We start from the raw sequence: 12,393 nt of genomic DNA, 5'->3' as shown, positions 1-12,393 counted from the left end.
GAGTAGTGAGTTTTATAAGATAAAAAGGATTTTAAAAAATCAATTATTGAGCTTTATAAAATTATATATTTAGAGATCTTTATAAAATCAAAATAATATTTATAAAAAATAAATACTTGAGTTTTTTTAAAATAATATAAATTAAATACTCACACAATATGTAAGTTTTATAAAAATTCACATAAATTATAAAAATAAATCAAAAAGGATAACTCACCTTTTTAGTAAGTTATATAACTTTCATTGACCTAACTCACAAAAAATGAGTTGTATATATAACTCACTTTTTTGTGAGTTATGTACAAATAAAATGGATAACTCACTAAATAAGTGAGTTATATACTTTTTTATGAAGCTACATAAAAAATATTCTAAAGTTGTTTGATAAATTTATTTTAGGTCGAAATGGTCTCGTGGATCTTTATACTTGTATGAGTTTGTATTTTGAACCATTTTATTTATTTATTTATTTATTTATTTATTTATTTATTTATTTTTCAACAGAATTTCTAAACTCAATAAAACTTAATATTTAAATAATTTTTTGATGTGTATAATACAACCGCCTCCATATTATTTTTAAATGTTACGCTAAATTTCACGTTATTTTTAAATGGTACATAAGAAATTAAATATTAACATAAATTTAATTTTAAAAATAACTTTTACAAATTATAGAAAAATTTCAATAATCACTTTCTTCCTCACAAATTGAGCATCAAATTCATTCCAAATAGTTGAAATTTCTCTTCAATTAATTTAAATTTTTAACTATAAATTCACATACACAAACACAATGAATTTTTAATTTTTAATTTTAAATATCTTTGAAAAATTCATACAAATCCATTTATTACTCTTCAAACTTGAACTTGAAGCTTTTTCAAATTTATTTATGAAGTTCTTTAATTTTTCAATATGCAGTATCGCCCATTTTCAATTCAAATTTCAAATTTTAATCTTAAAAAAAAAATTTGAGAATGTGATTTGTAGAAAAACAAAAAAAGTGACTTTCAAAAGAAGGAGAAAGGAAGTTTGAAGAAAAAAGATACATTTTTTTTTCCTTTTAAGTGCGATGGAGATTAGGGCTGAAGAAGAAAAATAGTGGGTGGGATGGGGGAGACAGATGAGGCTGACGAAGAAGAAGAAAGAAAAAGAAGTTGGAGGGTGGGTGGGCTTGGGGAGGGAGGTGGCTGGGGGCTCTAGGAGAGGAAAAGAACAAAGAAATAGGTTTGGGGGCATGGGGAAGGAGTTTGGTGTTGTGGGTGTGTGTTTTATTTTTATATTTTTTAAAATTTTTACTATGTTAATATAAAAATAATGTTTACTTGCTTTCAAGAGTATTGTCTAACTCAGTCATCTTAATGTTATATAGGTTTTGATTAATGATTAAAGAAATTTGATTCTATTAAATTTTATTGAGTTTTAGAATCCAATTGACATTGAGTAGATTCAAAATATAAAGTCGTATGAGTACAAATATTGAGAGACTTTTTCGCCTTTATTTCATCACTTTGACTGACATTTATTAGATGACCCCTTAACAAATTTAAACTGAAACTAATATCTGCGCAAATGTATAGAACCAAATTTGTGGTGGCTGTGTTGTACACTTTCCACCATATTAGCACCATATAGCACCGCATCAGCAGCTAATGAAGTTTTAATTTTTTTTTCATTCCCTAACTATTCATTTTGTTCTTTTCATTCATTGCTTTTCGAAAAACAAATTATTCATCACTATCCACATCGTGTGTGACGATTTGGTCGTGCTCGTCATTAGGATATTGAATTAAAAGGACAAATAAGTTTTTTAATTAAGTGAGATTTTTTAAATTTTAAAAATTAGATAAAAAAAATTAATTTTTTAATTTTTTTTTAAATTTTCGTTCCAATAATTTTGCACAGAACAACTTTACAAAGTTATCGAATAATTTTGATAAGTGTTCCGATAACTTTGTAAAGTTATTCAACAACTATCAATGTTGTTTGATAACTTTGCAAAGTTGTTCAACAATTATATAAAGTTGTTCGACAACTTTGATAGTTATTGAGACAACTAATATAATTAACGAACAATTTTTCTAGTTGTTTAAGTGATTTTATCTTTTTAACTTATAAACTCATTTATTTCCTTTTTGACCTGTTTTTTAATTAAATAGTTGGGAAGGTCTCACTTTTCTCTCGTGATTACAGTGATCTGCATCTTCAACAATTTCACTTAAAAAGCTTGCTCGGACTCCAATGTAAATTTTCTCCGGCAAAATTCTTCTTCATCGGTTTCAGTTTCATTTCTTATTGCTGGAGATATTACAGATTCCGATAAAGTCACCAAATAAATTATCTCTGAATCTTCTATGTTCGATGGCTTTGACGATCTGATTTATTGACGGAGAAGAGATACGATAGGTAACACCAAAATTTTTTAATTTTTGTCCGAAGTTCATAACTGTGATTTTCGTTATTCATTGGAATTTATTATTCGGTGACTGCTCGATCTACTCTGTTCTTTAAATAAAGACGAAAGGGAAATGATTTGCTAAATAGTCAATTCAACGCAAGCTGTACTAATTTATGAATTTTGTTTCTTTAAATTTTTGAAATCGTAACCCAAAAATGGAGAAGCTTATAGGCTGCAATGAAGAATATAAGTGCATTGGGGAAGAAAACAATTTTATTTTTTTTTAAAAAAGAAAACTAAAATTTAAAAGAAAAGTGGGAGTTTTTGTTACAACAACATACTCACTAGAATTCCACAAGAGAGGTCTAGAGAGTGTAAAGCGAACTCAGACCTTATCACTATCATGATGGGGTAAAGAGGCTATATTTGGAACTCCCTGAGCTCATGTGTAACAAATCCAGATACAAAGAAAAAGAAAATACTAAAGAAAAAACAACAACTTATAAGAGAACACTGTAAAATCTACCAGAAAATAATAATCAGCTACAAAATAATGTGGTAGTCGAAACATAATAAACTACAATAATGATAGATATCTACGGATAAACCATAAATTAATATATTATGGTACAAGACAACACTCTTGCTCGACTAACTGTAACACCCAACTTAGGAAGGAGTCCCACATCGGCAAAATACAGGAGGGATGCTGGGTATATAAGTGAGAAAGTCTTACTCACTAGTGACGCATTTTAAAGTCGAGCGGGCCTGGGCCCAGAGCGGACAATATCACTTGTGGGTTGGGCAGAGATAGGGGTATCTCGGGTCTGTGTGGTTCGGGATACCCGTCATGGCCAGGGTCTCGGCTCGGGTCGTGACAAAATAGTATCAGACCCGCTCCTATGTCGGCTCTGTCGATGTGGGCCAGAGTTCAAACTGAGTGTAGGTAAATCCCGGTAAAGCGGGGCAAACTTTAGTCCTGAGTCTAGGCAAATCCCATTCGGTGGGGCAAACCTTAGCGAGGACGCTGAGTCCATAAGGGGGGTGTATGTAACACCCGAACTTAGGAAGGAGTCCCACATTGGCAAAACACAGGAGGGATGCTGGGTATATAAGTGAGAAAACCTTACTCACTAGTGACGCGTTTTAAAGCCGTGCGGGCCTAGGCCCAGAGCGGATAATATCACTAGTGGGTTGGGGAGTGTCAGGGGTATCTCGGACCTGTGTGGTTCGGGATGCCCGTCGCGGCCAAGGCCTCGGGTCGGGTCGGGTCGTGACACTAACCTTCTACTCTAATATGTGTCCTTAATATACCTTTATCTAAGGTCATGTCCCCTGTAACCTGAGCATATGTCATATCCTTTTAAATAACCTCATCCAAATACTTTTTCGACCTACCGCTACCCCTTTTCATAGCCACTATGTCTAACCTCTCACACCTTCTTACTAGGACATGTAAACCTCAACTCATCACATATTCAAATCATTTCAATCTCGCTTCTTTCATTTTATCCACCACGGAAGCCACTCTCACCTTATTTCAAATAACCTCATTCTTGATTTCATCACACCTAGTATGTCCACACACCTATATCAACATCCTCATCTGAGCGACATACATCTTCTGAATATAGAAGTCTTTGATTAGTTAATACTCTATCCCATTTAGCAACGTCGATCTAACTACCACTTTATAAAACTTACCTTTAAGTTTTGGTGGTATCTTTTTATCATGAGGAGTATGGAGGCAAGCCTCTACTTCATCTATGCCACACTAATACGATGAGTGGCATCTCCATCTATGACCCTACTACCCTAGATAACATAGCTAAGATGTTTGAAACGATCACTTTTGTGGAAAACCTGTGTGTCTATACAAAATTTCACACCTTCCTCATGCAACCTCTCACTGAAATGCACTTTAAATATTTTATTATGGTCCTGCTCTGTCATGCTCCAAATTAACCCCTAAGTGTGACTGACTTCCGCTAACACTACTTGCCGGGAGAATCAATTTTCCATACATTCACAATGTCTATAAAAACTGAGATAAAAATATATGCAAGTCCAAATGCATAAAATAACCATTAACGCAAAGTAATTGTCCAACAAGATATAGCATAGCGATTTATGAAAATAACAATAGTTTAGATAATAAATCTCTCTTCCAATCTTACACTAAGACCATGAAGCATCTAAACAGAGTTACATGAGTTTATATTCCGGGCACGCAAATTCAATGAAAATAATATAATCTAAAAATAATTAAAACTTGATGATAGCCTCTACGAAAAACTATTAATTTGCTAAAAGCATAACTTTTAAAGTATTATTCATGAAATATTGATGTTGATTCTGAAAACATGGGTTGAGGGTTTTTGTATAACTATTGTTTATGTGATGTTTTATGTTTGTCCATGTATGGGTTATGTTTAAATGGTGGTTTTAAAGTCAATTTGATGCATCAAAATGGTCAACAAACCAGGGATTGTGATTTCCCAAACTTGTGACTTTTGAAGTGGCTATAACCCCAACCCCATATTGTGAAATTGTTTTTTAATTATGAGAAATGTGGGAATTGAATTATCCTTGTACTATTGCATTATGATTTTGAATTGAACCTTTTGGAGTTGTGTAATTCCCCAAGATAATGTAAAATTAAACCAAATGGGTTGTGAATTCCCCCAAGTGAAGATAATTAGTATGGCATGTTGATGTTACCTTTCAAGTGTAGTTGGTCTGACGATACCAACAATGAATATCTAAATGTGTATCATTGTTCAACGAATGATAATATATGTGCTAACTATTTTAATTGGGTTTTAATGAAGGTTGTACAACTAAGTCATGAAAGTAGAGGTTCAAGATACCAATACTTGAAACCACAGTTGTCGATGTGGGGGTATATATGACCGAGTAGTTTGAGTCCCTCTTATTAATATCATTTTATTAGGAGGTTCAAGTTCCCCACATCTTATTAAATGATTTGGTGCTCATGTCACCTTGATATGCAGGGAGGTTCGCGTCCCCCATAGTGAATATGTATACTTTCTAGTTCGTGCGATCACACGCATTAAGGACCTACCATCTGGGGGAGAGCTGGCCTATATAGACTGTAAGTGCCTTTATATGTTATGTCGATTGAGCTACATAATCCAGGCTAAAGTTTTAAAGTGCATGTTAAGCCTTTTTACCTATCCCGGCATGTTATATATATGTGTGTGTATCTGTGTGTGCGCATTGATTATGTGCATTGGATTTGAATGATTTGGAACTGTTGATCATGGCATTATGCTATCCTTATCCCTGAGTTACATGCTAGCGTTCACCCTGCTAACCGTCTTCGGACGCTGTATCCCCACACGATGTAGGAACTGACCGTACTTCTACTCTTCTGTCTCAGTGATTAGGATTCGAGATTGGTTCTTGAGTTGACATTGAAGTGGTGAGCTTCCATACTTCGGAAGTCTACATTTCATGTTTTGGTCTCTTATGTCCCAGACTATTTAGACTTGTTTTAGGCTATATTGGGGACATGTCCCGACACTTTATTGATACTCACTTTTGGTAGACGATTTGTTTGGATTACTGTGGAGATTGGGTGATTTTGGTCAGTTGTTTGGCCGGTCATCGGTCGTCGGTTATAGACATGTTTTGAATTTCCTTAAACTTGTTGTATGTTGTCTTGTTATATGTCCAGGATTCATCCGACATTGGGGAATGTTGTGTTTAGTTTGGTTAGGTGCAGGGGGTGATTTTCGATTCATATGGGACTTAGATACCTATCACGGCCAAACCCTATTTTGGGTCGTGACAATATCAAAACTATGCTCCCACAAATCCATTACCTCAAACTACACCAAAACGAGTTTAAAATAATGAAAACCATTTATGTGGGTGTGTCTAATTTTATTACTTCTCTTTAAAAACATAACAGAGCAGAAGAGCAATTAGAGAAATAAATTTATCGAAGCAGTGGTCTACCAAGACAATTGGTTAGTAAGCTTATTCTAATGTACAAATTATAGGGTAAAAAGATGCTTAGTATGGAATATGTAAAAGAATAACATGTTTCTTCCACCAACTTCACCCAATTAGTAAACAAATTAGGGAGACGTGTACTGGCCCCAAGAGAAGGAAAATATTACTCCCTCATTCAACTTCTATCATCACCAAATCATTACTGTCGCTAGTCCATGCTTTCCATTCTCATCATAATTACAATCATCAGCTAGTCCATGCTTTCCATTCTCAATTTAATATTATTACTACATTACTGCCGCCTCACCAAATATATCTATATCAAAGAACTACAAATAACATTCGTACCTTATCACTTCACGAGGATGTCTACTAACATTGTTTAGATACTCTCTATTTTTTTTCCTTACGCAACTTGCTGCCTCCTCCAAAATAATGGGATCAAAAATAGCCATAGAGTTTTACTTATAACATTTTTATTGTGAAACTGAAGGGAGAAGGGTAGGCTTTTGGCTTGTTCCTTTAATTACTTCAATTAATATTAATAATTGGGTAAAATTACCAATCAACCCTTCATTAAAAAATAAGTTGGACTATTGCATTCTCCTCCGCTTAAGTAACGTTCATCCTCGAACGGGTCTAGAATCTTACCTGAAGTTCCAAATAAGTGAAGATACCTAACTCGCACCTCTTCCTCGGAATCCCAAGTAGCCTCCCCTATTTGATGATTATGCCATAATACTTTGACTGAAACTATCTTTTTCGATCTCAACTATCGCACTTGCCTATCAAGAATAGCTATCGAGCTTTCCTTATAAGTCAGATTCTCATCAAGCTCTACATCCTCCTGCTGGATCTTATGACTATCATCACGAACATATCTTCTAAGCATTGACACGTGAAGCACATGATGAACCATGAAAAATCTCAGAGGTAAAGCAAGCCTATATGACACCAATCTAATTCGGTCCAAAATCTCATAACCAATGTATCTAGGACTTAGCTTACCTTTCCGGCCAAATCTCATAATTTCTTTTATGGGAGAAACTTTCAAAAAGACTTTTTCCCCTTTTAAAACTTCAAATCACAGACCCTCTTATCTGCATAGGAATTCTGCTACTTTGTGACGTCTTAAGTTGGTCCCATATTATTGCAACCTTCTCCAATGCTTGTTGAACTAAATCTAGACATAACTATGCTTCGACGGGCTCATACCAGCCAACTGGTGAATAACACTTGTGGCCATATAGAGCCTTATATGGTGCCATTTGAATGCTTGGCTGGTAGCTATTATTCTAAACAAACTTTGCCAAAGGCAACTGGTCATCCCAATGGATACCAAAATCAATCGTGCAAGCTCCATGCATGTCCTCCAAGATCTGAATAACTTGTTCAGACTTCCCATTGGTATATGGATGAAAGTTGTACTCAACTCAACCTGTGAATCTAATGACTTCTGAAAACATTTCCAAAACTCAACAGTGAACTGTTTACCTCGATCAAATATGATTGAAATAGGCACACTATGAAGCTGAACTATCTCTCAAAGGTAAATTTTCGTTAACCATTTTGTGCTATAAGTAACCCGAATTGGTATGAAATGGGCAGATTTTGTAAGTCTATCCACTATTACCCAAATTGAGTCATGTTTCCTGAAGGTACTTAGCGACCCAACAACAAAATCCATAGTAATCCTTTCCTACTTTCACTCCCGGATAATCAATTTTTGCATCATTCCGCCAAGTTTTTGATGTTTATATTTGACCTACTAATAAATTAAACAACTAGTCACATATTTCAAAATATCAATCTTCATACCTTTCCACCAGTACAATCCTTGCAAGTTTTGATACATTTTCATAGCACCAGGGTGGATAGAGCATCACGAGCTATGAGCCTCTTTAAGAATTAGCTGCCTCACATCACCTACAATGGGAACACACAATCTCCCGTGATGATGTAACACAACTTCACCACCAATAGTGAAGGACTTAACACCTACATTCTACACTGGATCTTGAAACCTAGAAAGGTAGGGATTATCATATTGGCAAGTCTTAAGTTGCCTACCTAAGGACGAATGAACCACCATAACAGTAACTTTCTAGACACTGTGTGATCAATTCAAACTTCATAATTGGCAAAAGACTGAATATCCTTAACTGTAGGTCATCTTTCGGCAGAACATCAGGCCAAGCTACCCATAGACTTCCTACTCAAAGCGTCTGCTACTACATTCTCCTTCCCAGGATGATACAAGGTGGTGAGATCATAATCTTTAAGTAACTCTAACCACCGTTATTGTCTCAGATTCAAATCTCTTTTCTTGAATAAGTACTGCAGACTCTTGTGAGCAGTATAGATTTCACACGGCTCACCATATCTTGAGTGCAAATATAATCGCGACTAATTTCAAGTTGTGAACTGGATAATTCTTCTCATGGGCCTTTAGCTATCGAGAAACATATGCCACCACTTTACCATTCAACATTAACACACAACCCAATCCAATTCGAGATGCATCATAAAAAATAGTGAAACCACCCTTTGCTATAGGTAAGGTCAAAATCATAACCTAATTCAATGTTGTCTTTAATTTTTGAAAACTTTCTTCACATTTATCTGACCACAAAAAACCATATTTTTCTAAGTCAAGCAGGTTAATAGGGGAAACTACCTTCGATAAACCCTTTACAAACCCCCTGTAATAATTAGCTAGTCCCAAAAAGCTACGTATCTCTGTAACAGTTTTAGGTCAAGGCCAATATCGAACTGCTTCAATCTTCTTTGGATCAACATAAATCCCATCTCTTGACACCACATGCCCCAAAAAGGTAACCATGCCCAATTAAAACTCACACTTTGAGAATTTGGCATAAAAATTTTGTTCTGTAAGTGTCTGCAACACAACTCTCAAGTGTTGTCCATGTTCTACCTCACCCCGAGAGTAAACCAAAATGTCGTGAATGAACACAATCACAAAATAGTCTAAGTATGGCTTGAATACCCTGTTCATGAGGTCCATAAATGATACAGGTGCATTGCTCAGTCCAAAAGATATCACTAAAAATTTAAAATTCCCATACCTGGTCTGGAAGGTTGTCTTAGTGATATCTTCGGCCTTTATTCTCAGCTGATGTTAACCAGATCTCAAGTCAATTTTATAAAAGTGGGTATCACCCTATAACTTATCGAATAGATTATCAATACGAGGCAAAGTATATTTATTCCTTATTGTTGCCATATTTAACTATCTGCAGTCAATGCACATCCTCATCGTGCCATCTTTCTATTTCATAAATAGTACAGGTGCACCCCAAGATGAGATATTAGGCCGGATGAATCCCTTATCAAGTAACTCCTGGATTTGAATGTTTAATTATCTCAGCTCAATTGGAACCATATAACAAGGTAGAATAGAGAAAGGTTGAGTCCCTGGCACTAAGTTAATACATAAACTCGTGAATAATGGGAACATTGTTAATAAAAACTTTCTCTGCTCGAGTGTTATGAACGGTAGCAATAAAACCCAAACAACTATGGTTAATCTTTCGACGGGCTTTTACATAAGATATTATATTTCCCTGAGTCATAAGAGTCATACCTTTCCACACTAAAGGTGGTTCTCTAGTAAAATCAAAATGTATAAGCTTAGCATAACAATCAACCAAAGCATAACATGACACCAACCAATCCACATCATAATCATATCAAAGTCAGTCATTGGCAACATAAGTAGATCAACTATGGTCTCCTTACCTTGAACAAATATTGCACAATCTCTATAGTCTCTATCCAATGATAAGGTCTCTCACATTGTGGAGATAACAATGTATGACACAATAAACGTCTCAATCTTTCTTTCTAAGAATAAATAAAAAGATGAAGACACATTCAAATACATAGAACCAGGATTAATAAGAGTATATGCCTTATGATAATTTACAGTGATAATACCTGTGACTACTGCATTAGATGCCTTTATGTCCTGTCTAGCCATTGCAAAGAATCTTGGTGGTCCACCTATTGTCTATGCACCTTGAGCTCTTTGTCGATCCTGTGGAGCTATCCTAGCTAGATGGGTGTGAGCATGAGTACCTACAACATCTCTCTACAACTATGTAGTAGCTTGACTAGAACCAGATCTCCTTTAGGATAAAACTTAGCAATATTTCCTCTTTTACCACAAGTATAACAAGGACCATCAACTCAAAAACAACGCCCACTATGATCCCTGCCGTAATTAGAATATTTTGGATGTTGTGCGGATTGAAAGAAACCACTACTCTTTTGCTATATTTATTATGGACCCTATCTATATGGATAACTATTCCTTGAAGATTGGCCAAATGTCTCTGATGGTGCAGGCCTAGACTGTCCACCATAAAAATCACTTTTACTCCCAGATAGAGAACCACTAAACCCACTTGAGTTACATACTTTTTTGTTTACTCGATTAATACTTTCCATCTCATAATAAGACTTAGAATGGAGAGATGTGTCAACCACCACAACATAGGATCCATTACTCATATACCGTATCATAGGACCATGATAACAAGCCTCAAATCCATCCACAAATCGTCTCACTTTCTCTCTCCGGTCTGCAACCAAAAATGGAACATAGTTGTACAACTCAGTAAACTCATCTTTGTCCTCAGTACCTGTATCACAGGTCATTAAACTGGAGTCTTATGCCATCTTGTTTGCTCAATGGAATAAATTTGTCCATAAATATGACTGAAAATTTTGACCAAGTGATCGGTGCCTTGCTTGTCTTCCCCTTAAAATAGAAGTCCACCATGCCTTAAGAGACCCTAAGAACAAAAAAGTGATAATTCTACGCCACGAGTCTCCTTCAATCCCAACTTAGTCAGTATCTTCTCACAGCGATAAATAAAATTTTGAGGCTCAATAGAAGATGGTGTAGCATCAAACTCTGGTGGCTAAAGATCCATGAAATTCTTAAAATCCTTGGGTTGAACTATGTAACACCCCACATTTTTAAGCTAGAAATCAAACTGTCGTTTCTACGTGTGCAAACTCCAATCCCATGATTTATATTTGAATATATGTGTCATGATATTTATACTAGTGTGAGAGGTGCTTATGAGGTTAGAAATGTTTATAGGAACCACTAAGAGCAAAGTTGAGCTAAGAGCTTTTGATTCGGACAAATTTTGGTATTCGTACAAGGGTTAAATTTGAACGTATATAAATTTCAACATATATGGAATTTTGCATCTCAAGACTCACCGAAATATATATAATTGAATTATCTTTTCAATGATACAAATTTTGCCTTAATTCGATACCCAAGCAAAAAGTTATGATCATTTTTGTAAGAAACAGTAAGGGGTCGTGATAGCCTCACACCGTAAGGGCTATTCCACCTTTTTGAGGGCTATTCTAGTCAGTTGTAGTATGAATTCATGGTTCATACTAGTATTACAGTGTTATGTGTGTAGTTTGTAATTTCAAGTAGTCTTGAACATAGTGAGAGAATTCAGTTCAACTCAGTCTTCAGTAGATAGAGTTATCAATACTCATGTGAAGATTATAAGTAGCCTCAATTGAAGTGTAGTAAGGAAGGGGAACATATAGTTGAGAAAGTATTTGAGGAGTATGTCTAAGCTTGAAAGTAGTAGTTGTGTTGCTTAAGGCATAGTAATTCTATCCTAGCTTATGTTTTATTGGCCAATATTCCATGTCATAAAGTTGTAGCCATGTTGCGATTCCACCTTTTTGGAGGTCGTGTTGTGAAGGCTATTTCCCGAGACTAGGGGTCGTGCCACGAAGTTTATTTACACGGTAAAAGAAATCAAAGGGCAATTGGGTCCTTTTTTCTCAACCCAAGTCGTCCAAAACACGATTTGGGACATCCATGAGGACATTATTTGTCCATCTTCCTAAAAATTATTCACTAGAAACCCTTTCCCTTTCCCAATATATAAAGATCAAGCTTTTCCTCTCGAGAAGACAAGGATTTAAGTGTGATGTTTATGTTTGTT

At 35.3% G+C, this 12,393-nt stretch overlaps 1 long non-coding RNA gene across 4 annotated transcripts in view; it reads left to right on the top strand.

Annotated features, from left to right (window-relative positions):
* Positions 1 to 2,039: 2,039 nt before the first annotated feature.
* Positions 2,040 to 12,393, top strand: part of LOC107876070 — a 37,384-nt gene continuing 27,030 nt past the window's right edge. The window contains exons 1-3 of one of the 4 annotated variants that reach the window (XR_001675956.2): positions 2,056 to 2,409; positions 5,416 to 5,516; positions 5,805 to 12,389. This is a non-coding gene — a long non-coding RNA (uncharacterized LOC107876070). Of the gene's footprint in view, positions 2,410 to 5,415; positions 5,517 to 5,804; positions 12,390 to 12,393 lie in introns of those variants that run through there. The other 3 variants (XR_007056628.1, XR_001675955.2, XR_001675953.2) reach the window with 3 other exon arrangements.

Source organism: Capsicum annuum, chromosome 6, assembly GCF_002878395.1.
Source record: "Capsicum annuum cultivar UCD-10X-F1 chromosome 6, UCD10Xv1.1, whole genome shotgun sequence".
Classification (NCBI taxonomy): Eukaryota; Viridiplantae; Streptophyta; class Magnoliopsida; order Solanales; family Solanaceae; genus Capsicum; species Capsicum annuum.
The sequence above is the reverse complement of the archived record's forward strand: the minus strand, read 5'-3'. Positions and strand labels throughout refer to the sequence as shown.